At 47.1% G+C, this 12,577-nt stretch overlaps 1 protein-coding gene across 1 annotated transcript in view; it reads right to left on the bottom strand.

The window, feature by feature from the left end:
• Positions 1-11,754, bottom strand: part of TMEM51 (transmembrane protein 51) — a 38,771-nt gene extending 27,017 nt beyond the window's left edge. The window contains exon 1 of the mRNA XM_065421387.1: positions 11,694-11,754. The gene's annotated coding sequence lies outside the window, so the exon portion shown is untranslated. The remainder of the gene's footprint in view (positions 1-11,693) is intronic.
• Positions 11,755-12,577: the final 823 nt, after the last annotated feature.

Genomic DNA, 12,577 nt, shown 5'->3' on the forward strand with positions numbered 1-12,577 from the left:
TGGATATGAGTCAACAGTGTGCTCTTGTTGCCAAGAAGGCTAACGGCATTTTGGGCTGTATAAGTAGGGGCATTGCCAGCAGATCGAGGAACGTGATCGTTCCCCTTTATTCGACATTGGTGAGGCCTCATCTGGAATACTGTGTCCAATTTTGGGCCCCACACTACAAGAAGGATGTGGAAAAATTGGAAAGAGTCCAGCGGAGGGCAACAAAAATGATTAGGGGTCTGGAGCACATGACTTATGAGGAGAGGCTGAGGGAACTGGGATTGTTTAGTCTCCAGAAGAGAAGAATGAGGGGGGATTTGATAGCAGCCTTCAACTACCTGAAGGGAGGTTCCAAAGAGGATGGAGCTCGGCTGTTCTCAGTGGTGGCAGATGACAGAACAAGGAGCAATGGTCTCAAGTTGCAGTGGGGGAGGTCCAGGTTGGATATTAGGAAACACTATTTCACTAGGAGGGTGGTGAAGCACTGGAATGCGTTACCTAGGGAGGTGGTGGAGTCTCCTTCCTTGGAGGTTTTTAAGGCCCGGCTTGACAAAGCCCTGGCTGGGATGATTTAGTTGGGAATTGGTCCTGCTTTGAGCAGGGGGTTGGACTAGATGACCTCTTGAGGTCCCTTCCAACCCTGATATTCTATGATTCTATGATTCTAAGTTCTCTCAAGGCAGGACAAACACAGGATGCAACAAAAAGCAAGTTGTGATGATACTACCCGAATCTGGCAATTAAGGTTTAGTAAAGTAAGGTAAGTCTATTTACTGTAACAAACGTAGTACCCCAGAACAGGCTCTGTCAACCAGATTCAAGAACACGTTCTGCAAGCCTATAGATTAATACAATGATTTGGTTACTAATGCTACATACACTTCAGCCTTATGATGGAAGCTAGATAGAAAGCTGCTCTCCTTACCTGGACCTCTGAGGAGAAACTTATACTCTGATAAAAACTTAGTTCCTATGAGCATCTTGGACAATGCTCAAAATGAATTGAGCTGAAATGGTTAGTATGTGACCTGGCAGAGGACACTCACTAGAATCTTTAACTATAGCCACATCTCTGGTTTTCCAAGAACTCAATGCAGCTGCAGTAGGTTGGATAGTTAACCGATAGATTAGAATGGGTGACAAACCCAACAGAGAAGGAGGGAGGGATCTAAGATGGTTTATATACTGGGTACCTTTATATGCAATTCCATAGAACTCAGGTATTGACTATTATATTTCTAGTATTGCAAGCAGCAGCTACAGGCCTAAGGGGTATTTAGAAAAATGGGAAGCCGGGTGTGGCATTGGCAATATCCCCCTTTTCTTTTGAACCAGCAAAGTATTTTCTATCTATTTATCTATGATAATTCATACAGGGTCATAGATGTGCATGATGCTATGCATAAAAAAAAGAGACAGTCTCCATGTCCCCAGGTTGCTTACAGTCTTAAACATATAATCTTAAGAGCCCAATGATTTCAATGGGAATTGGATTGGACCCCAATTTTCTACAACTGTATCCTGAGACATTCTCTCGCCTGTTCATTTTTTTAAACTAGCAGTTCACACATCTCCACGCTACCGAATGGCACCTTTTACATTCTCCTTGTATAGCATCAGGTAGAGACAAAATTTATTTCACAGCAACAGTTGTCTGCTGACAAGGAGACAATCATAAGTAGTACACTTTCTCCAACAGGTGCACATATATTACTGTAATTGCTTCCTCCTTGTTTTATTCTATTCTATATAGGTTCTGATATTGTGCTCATCACTGTAGCATTCAAGAACCTTCCAGTAGCTCATTAAACAATAAGACTGACATGTCACATTTGTTCTTTCATCCTCTTCCCAGGAGGAGAAGTGTACGCAGTAGAATGTTTTGTTTTGTAATTTTTTTAAATAATGGATGTAGCTATACTTATTTTAGAGAAGGCAAAGTCAATGGAAAGCTCCTTGCACTTGGAGCGGAAGGTGGTGAGGTTTGTGAAAGTTCTTAGTTCCTTTGGGAGTTCCCTGTGTTTGCAATTGACGCTGCTATAGGAATTCAGACCAAATGTAATGATTAAGCCTAATGTTTGTCTTAAGCTACATAAAAAATAAATAAAAAATATCTAAATTAAGCCATATATTGAAATTAAGCCATTTATTTCACAATATTTCTTTTCTTAAATCATGCAAACTGATGAGATATGGCACTTGTATAAAATCAAAAGCAGAGGTCACTTCAGTTGACAGAATTTCATACCTAGGGCTTTATTTATCTCACGTTAGCAGCACAAGACTTTGCTTTAATATTGCTCAACATTCCTGTGGAAATGCATGCTGTACTTGTGAAGCACACATCCAAGCATTGAAAACAGAGCTAAGTTGGACTTATCCTACCTTGCCCTAAAAGAATTACTTGCACATTTCCAGACTTCAGGAACTGGCAAATGTTCTTACCTGTGCATTTTACAGGATGCAGCTTTTCATTCAGGTTAGAGCCATCTGGGTCTCTGGTTTTAAGATGCCAGGTAACTCCCTGCTCACTAAGCTGGTATAAAGGATATACTAACACATACATTCAGACAGGAGAACAGTAAAAAAATACACACACATACTTTTGCCCCTCATGATAGCTGGGCTGAGACATCAAAAGTGTATTTACAAAATGAAGCCATCACACTGCTCACATTCCACACTGAATATAATCAGAAATCAATGTGCAAGTTCTACTGATGATGTGATGCCAAAGTTACTGTAACAATCTTAATTAAAAAAAATATCAAACTATTTTGACGTTCTTGGTAATTGGCATCTAAGCAAACTCAACCATAGCTGTGTAAAAGCAAACATCTCTCTCTACTCCTCAAACTTTATATGCTCAGCCCACCCTCAGATAGCTGGGCACAAATTTGGGTCAACTCTGTTGCTGCAAATGCAGTCCGGCTCTACAGAAGGGGTCACCCCATATACTCTCTTGTTCAGAGCAAGCCCGAAAATGGATCATCGGTTTTCAGAAGCTGTAACTATTGACACAGGACAAGAAAGCAGAATTTTTGTTACTTCAGGCTTCTAACACATCATCTCTGGGCATACCACCATTCTGTAGACACACTGAACACATTAAGTTAATTTCAAACCAAAGTGACTATCCTGAGTCTACATATCACTTTGTCACTTATCTTCAGCACCAAATCTTCATAGAATCATAGAATATCAGGGTTGGAAGGGACCTCAGGAGGTCATCTAGTCCAACCCCCTGCTCAAAGCAGGACCAACACCAACTAAATCATCCCAGCCAGGGCTTTGTTAAGCCTGACCTTAAAAACCTCTAAGGAAGGAGATTCCACCACCTCCCTAGGTAACCCATTCCAGTGCTTCACCATCCTCCTAGTGAAAAAGTTTTTCCTAATAGCCAACCTAAACCTCCCCCACTGCAATTTGAGACCATTACTCCTTGTTCTATCATCTGGTACCACTGAGAACAGTCTAGATCCATCCTCTTTGGAACCCCCTTTCAGGTAGTTGAAAGCAGCTATCAAATCCCCCCTCATTCTTCTCTTCTGCAGACTAAACAATCCCAGTTCACTCAGCCTCTCCTCATAAATCATGTGCTCCAGACCCTCATCATTTTTGTTGCCCCCCGCTGGACTCTTTCCAATTTTTCACATCCTTCCTGTTGTGTGGGTCCCAAAACTGGACACCGTACTCCAGATGAGGCCTCACCAATGTCGAATTGAGGGGACTGATCACGTCCCTATTTATACAGCCCAAAATGCCATCAGCCTTCTTGGCAACATTCATGACTTGATCCAAAACTCACTGCTGTTTACCTTGTGCTTTTAAGAAGGGGGTGGAAGGCCTCCCAAAATCCCATTCTGTCAGGTGCGATGACCAGGGTTGTATAGGAAGCACATGAGCGGAGGTTTATTTATTGCTTTCTCGACCACCAAGGCCACCCCCTGCGCTTTAGAACCCTTACTCGTGGGAATGCGTTCAGAAGCAAAATCCATTGAACATGACTAGGCTTAGCCCCCTTCCCCCCAAGAAACTGGCCCCTTCGGTTGGGATTAACCTAGGAAAAGCTCCAGTCTGTAAACCCCTGAAGAGCAGACTGTACCTTCTTGTCTGTCCGTGCAGCACTGCCGCTGTATGGAATCATTCACTTCATACAATGTCTAAGCATCTCTAACTCCTTGCTCCTGTGTCCATGGAAAATTGTCCCACGGTTACTGTTCTTTGGGTTACAGAACTCTTCACAAATCAGTTTCCATAATGTGTTGGGTTTTACATTTATGCTTGTGAGGCATTAAAAGTGTCAGCCATCTTATGTAGCCATAAATGCTGGGGTTGGTCCGAGGCCTTCTCCAGTTCTTTACTATACTGTCCCCTTCAGCATGGTAGGATTAAAAAAAAAGAACTAGATAAATTCATGGAAGATAGTCTATCAATGGCTATTAGCCAGGATGGGCAGGGATGGTGTCCCCAGCCTCTGTTTGCCAGAAGCTGGGAATGAGCGACAGGGAATGGATCACTTGATGATTCCCTGTTCTGTTCATTCCCTCTGGGGCACCTGGCATTGGCCACTGTTGGAAGACAGGACACTGGGCTAGATGGACCGTTGGTCTGACCCAGTATGGCCGTTCTTATGGTGCCTTCTCACTCCTAGTCTTCCCCCCCTTCTGTTAATTCAACTGCACTTTTGTCATCTTTCAAAGCCCTGCCACTTCCCTCCTGCATTTCGATGATTCCTATTGTATTACATCACCTCCGAAGTCTTTTTTTACCCTTTCCAGCTAAAGTAAAACAAGATAAATAAGGTCCAAAGTCATTCTTCTTAAAAGGACTGACTGGATCGAACCTTACCACCCCCATGTTCCTCTTGATCCTGTCTCCCAAGTAATTTTCCTTCAGTACCCTTCAGAATTTTAGACACTATCTCCACTTGCAATCTCCTCCTCCCAGTAGAAGCCTATTTCCTATATTCTGCAAAACATTAAAATTGCCAGCTCACCGCCCTTCCTTGTTTCCCAGGCCAATTCCCCTAGCTTCTGAATAAATACAGCCTCTGTACATCAGATGTGGTTTTGCATCTTTTTTTTATGCACACTAAATATTTTGCAAACAAAACAGCTAAAATTAAATCAGGTATTGAGAGTAACATTCAAACACTCACACTGCTAGGAAGCTCCCATCTGTCACCACTCCTGACCATGATCTTCATCAGAGCGCTGACAAAAGAATGCTTTGAAAAAGGGAGTTGCCTACCACGACTGTGCCCAAAAGTCACTGCATGAGACAAGGGTGGACAGCTACTAATAGTTGCAACATGCTGATAAGATGCATTGCCACAGAACTATAAATCTGCTTGAATCACAGCATGAGTTCACTCATTCCTTGCTCAGTGGCACAAAATTTGGAGTTACACCCCCGATTGAGGAAAGTTATCATCTGCTTTGGGTAAAAGACCTGAGAAATTCTAGCCTGAGAAAGTGCCTGGTAAAGTTTCCAAGTCCTACAGGTGGGTCCCTGGATGGGTTTGGAGGGTGGGGGAGAGGTGGCAGGAGAGCACGAGCCTGACAGGATAAGTTAGAAAAGGGAAGTACAAGAATTGGGGGGGGAGGGGAGGGTGAGAGAAAGGAAAAGAAATTTTAACAGAAGTGGTGGAATGTAGGTGTAGGGGAGAGGAGAAGGAAAGAGACAGAAACTGAAGACAACACAGGGGGAAAAATAGACCAGGGCATATTACAGGAAAAGGAAGCAAGAAAAGGAGGGAAATAACAAAAGCAAGAGAGATGCATTGAACAGTTACAGTGAAACAGTGGTCAGGGAATCACTGGATGAATTTCACTGCTATTCCGAATAATTTACTCAAACCCTTTTCTATGGCTATTGGATCAGCTCTGTATAGTTGGCCAAATACTGTTCTGGCAATGTATTATTTTACAAGTACCTACAAGATTCAAATAATATATTGAACTCATTTTTTCTTTCCTTCTTCTTCTTGGAGCCTGCCTGGAACCGGGGCGCCCCGTGGAGGGAGGGCTGGCTCTAGGTGCCCCCAAGGTCAGGGCACAGCTTCCCCCAGGAGGCGCCAGGCGGGGTGAATGGCCCCCCACCGCTGGGACGGACTCGGCTCCCTCCCCCGGGCATGGGGAGCGAAGTCCACGGGGGAAGTTACCGGGCTCTGGGGAGCATGTCCCGCCCAGGCCCCTACAATACATTCTCAAATGATTTATAGTTAAGTGACTCAAGCAATGGGGCTTCCATCACATCCCTTGGGAGACTGTTGAACAATCTACTTGACCCCTCTAATTCTTCTAATAGTAAATTAACCCTGTACATACCAGCTGGTCCTGTGTGCTCCTGTAATTTGTTCAAATGACCACTTGCATCAACTATTCATAACATGCATTTTCCAATTCTCTATCCCCCCATGCATGATCTACTCATAACAAATGCCTTTGTATCTAATATATCTGGGGGAAAAGGGAATGGGAAATACATGATAAGAGGAAAGAGATGAAAAAAGGTTAATGTCTGACTTTAAGACAATTCAATTCTATACCGAAAGGACATAAGAGGCAAAGACTGAAGGCTTTTGAATCTAAGTGGTGGCAAGGCAGGTTCAAGTGTAGAGAGACGGTACGCTGGAACACATTTACTTTCAAAGCAAATGGAAGGAATGGCTTGTCTCTTCTCTAAATACTGTAACAGACAGAATTTGTCACTGCTACAGCTGAAGATAAGATCGTTTTGAAAAAAATTGGACTAGAATGTACAATATTCTAACCAAACTGCATAGTAAAGTCTTTTAGGATGTTGTCACGCATGACTCACACACTCCTGCCAAAAGAACTGTTAGAACGAAATAAGCTTGCTTTTATTTCTACTACCAATTGTATTAGCATTACTGTCAACTTAAAACATTCACCTGTGTTATTAATACCAGCTTACATTATTAGAAGTTTTTTTGTTATTACTTATTCTCTGTTTGCTTTTTGCATCCCTTGGGTAATAAAGTCACTAACAGATTGTTAGTACAGCAATGTTTGGGTTTCAGGGGGTGTGACAAAGTGGGAATGTTCATAATGTTTTCTCTGAATACTGTGTGGGTGCCTCGGTTTCCCCTATGCATTTCTTAAGTATCTAGATGGTGTGATAAGGGCGTGTGATTGTTGCACAGCCTGGGAGGGCCAGTGTGATGCTGTCTGCACAGAGAATGGCCGACACCCTGTCTCCTGGGCCCCTCCCCTGCAAAGGTGCCAACTGAAGGTGTTGGAGAACAAAGAGATCAGGTGACCTCCTGGCCCAGGAAAGAGACAAAGGCCAGAGGAGGGGCTGGAGAGTTTCAGTTTGGAGCTGGCTGGGGAAATGGAGGGGGGCCCAGACCCGGAGTCTGGCCTCCCTGCCCCCAAGATGGACCTGACTTAGGGGTCCTGTTTCTGTACCTACAAGCTCTGTTTTGGACTGTGTTCCTGTTATCTAATAAACCTTCTGTTTTACTGGCTGGCTGAGAGTCACGTCTGACTGTGGAGGTGGGGTGCAGGGCCCTCTGGCTTCCCCAGGAGCCCCGCCTGTGCAGACTCGCTGTGGGAAGTGCACTGTGTGAGAAGGGGATGCTGAATGCTCCGAGGTCAGACCCAGGAAGGTCAAAGCTGTGTAAGCGTCTTGCCCTGGAGACAGTCTGCTCAGAGAGAGGAGGCTCCCCCCGAGTCCTGACTGGCTTCGTATGGAGTAGTTCCAGAGCATTGCCCGGTGACTCCGTTACAGGGGGTTACTAATAGGTTTTAAAAACAGCTACTTTCATTAGATTTTTTTTAAATTGTAGAAACATTTCTAGCAGTTCTTAGAAGCAAACCAGCTAACAGTTTTTTATAATAAAGACCTGGGGTAACATTTTTAAAAGCCCCTAAGCGACTTAAGAGCCCAAACCCTATAGACCTTCATAAAACATATGTGCCTAATTCATTTCTGAAAATGAGACTTAGGCTCCTTACCCCAGTACATAATTGGGTTTCTTTCTATTACAATACACCAAGTGGCAGAAGTCCTTTTGTTTCGTTCTCCCACAATATGTCTGTGTGCAAGTTCCCGTAAGCAAAGCCACAGACTGAATCAAATTGGCCTTGGACAAGTGGAGTTTTCTGCTGACTACCTCAGTTCCACTTTTTCCTTCTAGCCCCTACTGCTGCAAAAGTTCACAAGCACATTCACAGTCAATCACGTGCTTAAGCATATGCAGAACAAGGTCCCTTGAGAGAAAGCCAGAAGCCCAACTCTCCACTGCCTTGCACTGTGTCTCATCATTTAGATCGGTGCCAAATGGGCACTGAACACAACTGATCAGGAAGTGTTCACATCCCCTTTGCACTGGTGTGAGGAAATACACAAAGCACAAGACAATGGAGAAGGAAGGTCACCATTTAATTTTCTAACGATAAATATAAACTAAGAATGATTCTTCATTCTGACACGCTTTGGAAAGGTACTAGCACACAGACACGCTGGAATGCTGAAATATGACCCGACGTGCAGAATAACCATAAGCCCCATATAATTTATTGATATACCCGGTTAGATGACAGGCCATCAGCTAGTAAGATAGAATGAACCATTATGAAGTTATAGCTCACTATACTAACAACAGATGGTATTAAGATTGCTTTAGTTGACATACTCAGTTGCTCAAAAAACAGGTTTTTCACAAGAGTTGTAAAACCAGTTTCCATCTCTCTATTTTAGGAGACTAGTTTTCTATTTATACTGTATTTAAATTGAGTATTTTAAACTTCTTAGATTTTCAGCTGCTCCTTCTTTGTCTTTGGGCATGAGTGGGGCTGACTTTAAACTGGACTTTATTTGCTCCCAGGTGGTTGTTATTACTTTTTAACAAGAGAAAGTTAGAAGGCAATATTAGGGCCATGAAAGTTGCAGTTACACATGTGAAAAGAATCTCTGTAAAGAGCAGATCTGCTAGCGTGGTCATAAGACTCAGGGCATGTCTATACTGCCCTGCAGTTTGGACCACTGGGGTGTGAATAACAGTGCACACCAAAGAGCTACGCTGTACCTCCCTTGTGTGGACACCATGGACGAGAACTAAAAAGTTCCTATTTCTCATTAATGTAACCTTGTTTGAAGAGGGTTAATGTGAATTAAGGACTTTTTGGCTTGTGCCTGCAACATCCACGCAGGGAACTTTTAGCAGACTACTTTGGTGCACACTGCTATTCACACCCCGGTAGTCCAAACAACGGGGCAGTGCAGATCCTATGCCCTTACTTCCACTATTCGTGAGTGAGACAATCAACATGATTCACAGAAGCCTACACCAGTGCCAGTGGGTAGGGTCTGGATCAGACTGGGAAAAGCCAAGTAGCGTAGCTAGGAATCTTTCAGACTCCTGGCTCCAAACTGGTCCCAAATGTCTCTCTCTTCCCTTTTAATACAAAAAAGATGTTTTACCCAGCAACTTTTCTACTATCCCTCATCTCAGTAAACTCCAACCTTCCCCCCCCCCAACCCCTGCCCACCTACAGAAGGGGGGTATGTTCACTATAAATCAATTACACGGTTTAATCCCTCCTCAGTATTTTTGCTGGAAGTTCTGTCCTCAGCTCTGAAACCTGGCCAGCTGGTAAGGCAAATTTTCTTCTTTGATTAACCACTCCACTATAACCAGGTGAATTAAAACACACTAGAGATGCTGAAAACACCAGCTTGGGAAATATTAGATATAAATCTATTCTTAGGCACACAATCTTCTCATATGAGATAGCAATGCCAACTTGTTCAAGTTAAGGAACCACTCCAATCTTTCCCCCATAATACTTGCAAGGTAGCATACAGAAAGTACCCCCGAGGGTCACCTCAGTAGTTAATGAGCATCTAGAATTCCCTAATATTCTGCATCATTTCACCCTGGCAAGTTTTCTCTCTAGCCTAATTCAACTGTGCTCATCACATGCCCACAAAGAGTACTAATAAAACTGCACGGAATTATAAACTACCCAAGCAATGATTGGATAATGAATTACATACAGCTCAGGGGCGGGGGTGCAACTTTATTGACAGGACAGTCGTTTAGGTTGTAATATACATGCCCAAGTCATCTTTGTAGTTCTCTATCATATCAGCGGTGAAATAATCCTCTCATACCCTCTTGACACCCAGATACTATAGCAATTACTACCCTGGCCCTTAGGTATTATTGTTTGTATTGCAGTAACACCTAGAAACGCAAAACAGGATAGCAGCCCCACCGTGTTATGTACTGTAACAAACAGTCCTTGCCCCCAAAGAGCTTACAGACAAGATAAATGGTGGGAGAAAAAATATCCTATCTCCATTTACAGGTGGGGAATGGAGGCAGCACAGAGAGATTAAGCGATTTGCCTGAGGTCACACAGGGAGTCGGTGGCAGAACAGGCAACTGAATCCAGATTCCAGAGTCCCTGCTGAATCCCTCAAACAGAAGGCTACCCTTTCTCATACGGCAGAGGTACCTGAAAAGGATACCTACAGTGAAACCCATTGATCGCGAGAACTCCCATTAATAAGGCATTCAAGTCCTGCTGTTTCCAACGTGCAAACTGCAACACCGATTATATCAGGGGTGGCCAAACTGCAGTTTACGAGCCACAAGCGGCTCTTTTACAGTTGAAGTGTGTCTCAGTGAGCCCCTCATGTCCCCCCATTCTCCACCTACCAGACTGGGGTCGACGGGGACGGATGATTCATGGCTTCTGCCCTGCAGCAGGCTGGTGGGGCACATGGCTTCTGCCCAGTGGGGAAAGGGGTAACGGGAGGCACCTGCTGGGGCTCAGGGCTTCAGTCGGCACCTCCCTAGCCACACCACCCTGCCACAGGGCAGAAACCCCGAGCCCTGGCAGTTGCACCCAGCTCTCGAACTTCTGAAGATTATCATATGGGGCTCGGAAGGTCAATCAATTTGGCCACTCCGGGATTATAGGGTGCTTGGAGGACAAGTTCTAGCTAACGAAATAAGGTGATCGCAGTGCAAATCATTTCTAGTTCAAGGAGCTGTTCGGCCCGCCCTGTTATGGAAGCTCACGGTTCAAATCCGAAACAACCTGCTTAAGCGGCAGCGCTGCCAGGAAAGTCTACAAGTGCCCTGCGGAACAGCCACTCGGAGGAACTCCGGGATCCCACCCAGCACCTTTGATGCAAAGCAGAAGCCCGCCGGGACAGCCCGGTGCGGCACGGATCCTGCTCCCAGCCTCCGGGGCCAAGTGTTACAGCAGGAGAAAGAGAGCGAGTTACTCCGGGCGAAGGCGGAGGAACGAGTCCGTCCGGGAAGCGCGGACAAGAGGGAGCCGCGCAGAAGAAGCGCCGGGTTTCTCCAGGGGCAGGACGTGGGAATCCGGGGCCGGGGCGTGGCACAGCCCGTCCACGGGACACCAGGGCGCACCGGAGCGGGGGAGCCCCCTGGCTGGCGGGGCTGCGCCCGGGAGCGGGTCCAGCCCCCCTGCGATCCGAACGCACCAGCCACTGGGGAGCGCTCGGAGCCTGCCTGGAGCCGGGGCGCCCCGCGGAGGGAGGACTCCAGGCGCCCCCAGGTCAGGGCACAGCTTCCCCCGGGAGGCGCCAGACTGGGACGGACTCGGCTCCCTCCCCGAAGTCCGGGCACGGGGAGCGAAGTCCGCGAGGGAAGTTACCGGCCTCCGGGGAGCGCGTCGTGCCCGGGCCCCACTCACCTGCACGCCTCAGGGGCCGCTCCATGCCCGGCGGCCCTCCCCAAGCGCTGCTCCGCGCCGCGGCCGCCTCCTCCTTCCCATGGCAGGGCGGCAGCAGGAAGCGACCAGCAACAGGGCGGCTCCAGCAGCACCCTCCCCGCGGCCGCTCCACGCCCCCTGGACGCCGCGCCCGGGTCCTAGAGCCTCCCGACACGACACAGCCATGAGAGGCGTGTGCAGGCGGCCGGCCAAGCCCGGAACCGCCCTAGCCAGTAGGTGGGCTCGGGGCCGACCCCCGGGATGTCCCCAGACTGAGATCCAGGTGGCCCTTGCTGGTGCCTACAGCCTCCCTAGCCAGGCCTGGGCTCTGAGTGCGGGAGCTGGGTTCTGATGTTCCCATAGCTGCTTCCCGTGGGACAGGGGTGTTACCTGACATCCCCATAGCACCTCTCCTTCCACTGGGAGTCTGGGACCCACTACTGAAGTGCCACCCCCTCTGGCAGGCCCGCTGGCAGCAATTCCCAGCCCCAGGGCAGAACAGTCAGTGGGCCCCCACGCACCCACAAGCCACAGACGCAGTCTGCCTGACATTTGGGCAGTGCTGCTGGGCGTGCTCTTCCAGCATGGCCAGGGCTTCCGCATGCCCACCCGGTAGGGTTGCCAACTGTCTAATTGCTCAAAGCCAAAGACCTGTGCCCCACCCCTGAGGCCATGCCCCTGTCCCTCCCATTCTCTGAGGCCCCACCCCTGCTCACTCCATCCCCCCTCCGTGGGGCAGGGAGTTTGGGTGTGGACTCTAGGCTGGGGAAGGGGGCTGGGGTGCAAGAAGGGGTCAGCACTTACTTCGGGCAGCTCCTGAAAGCAACCAGCACACCCCTCTGGCAGCGGCTCCTAGGTTGGGGGCC

Source organism: Emys orbicularis, chromosome 22, assembly GCF_028017835.1.
Source record: "Emys orbicularis isolate rEmyOrb1 chromosome 22, rEmyOrb1.hap1, whole genome shotgun sequence".
In the NCBI taxonomy this organism is placed as follows: domain Eukaryota; kingdom Metazoa; phylum Chordata; order Testudines; family Emydidae; genus Emys; species Emys orbicularis.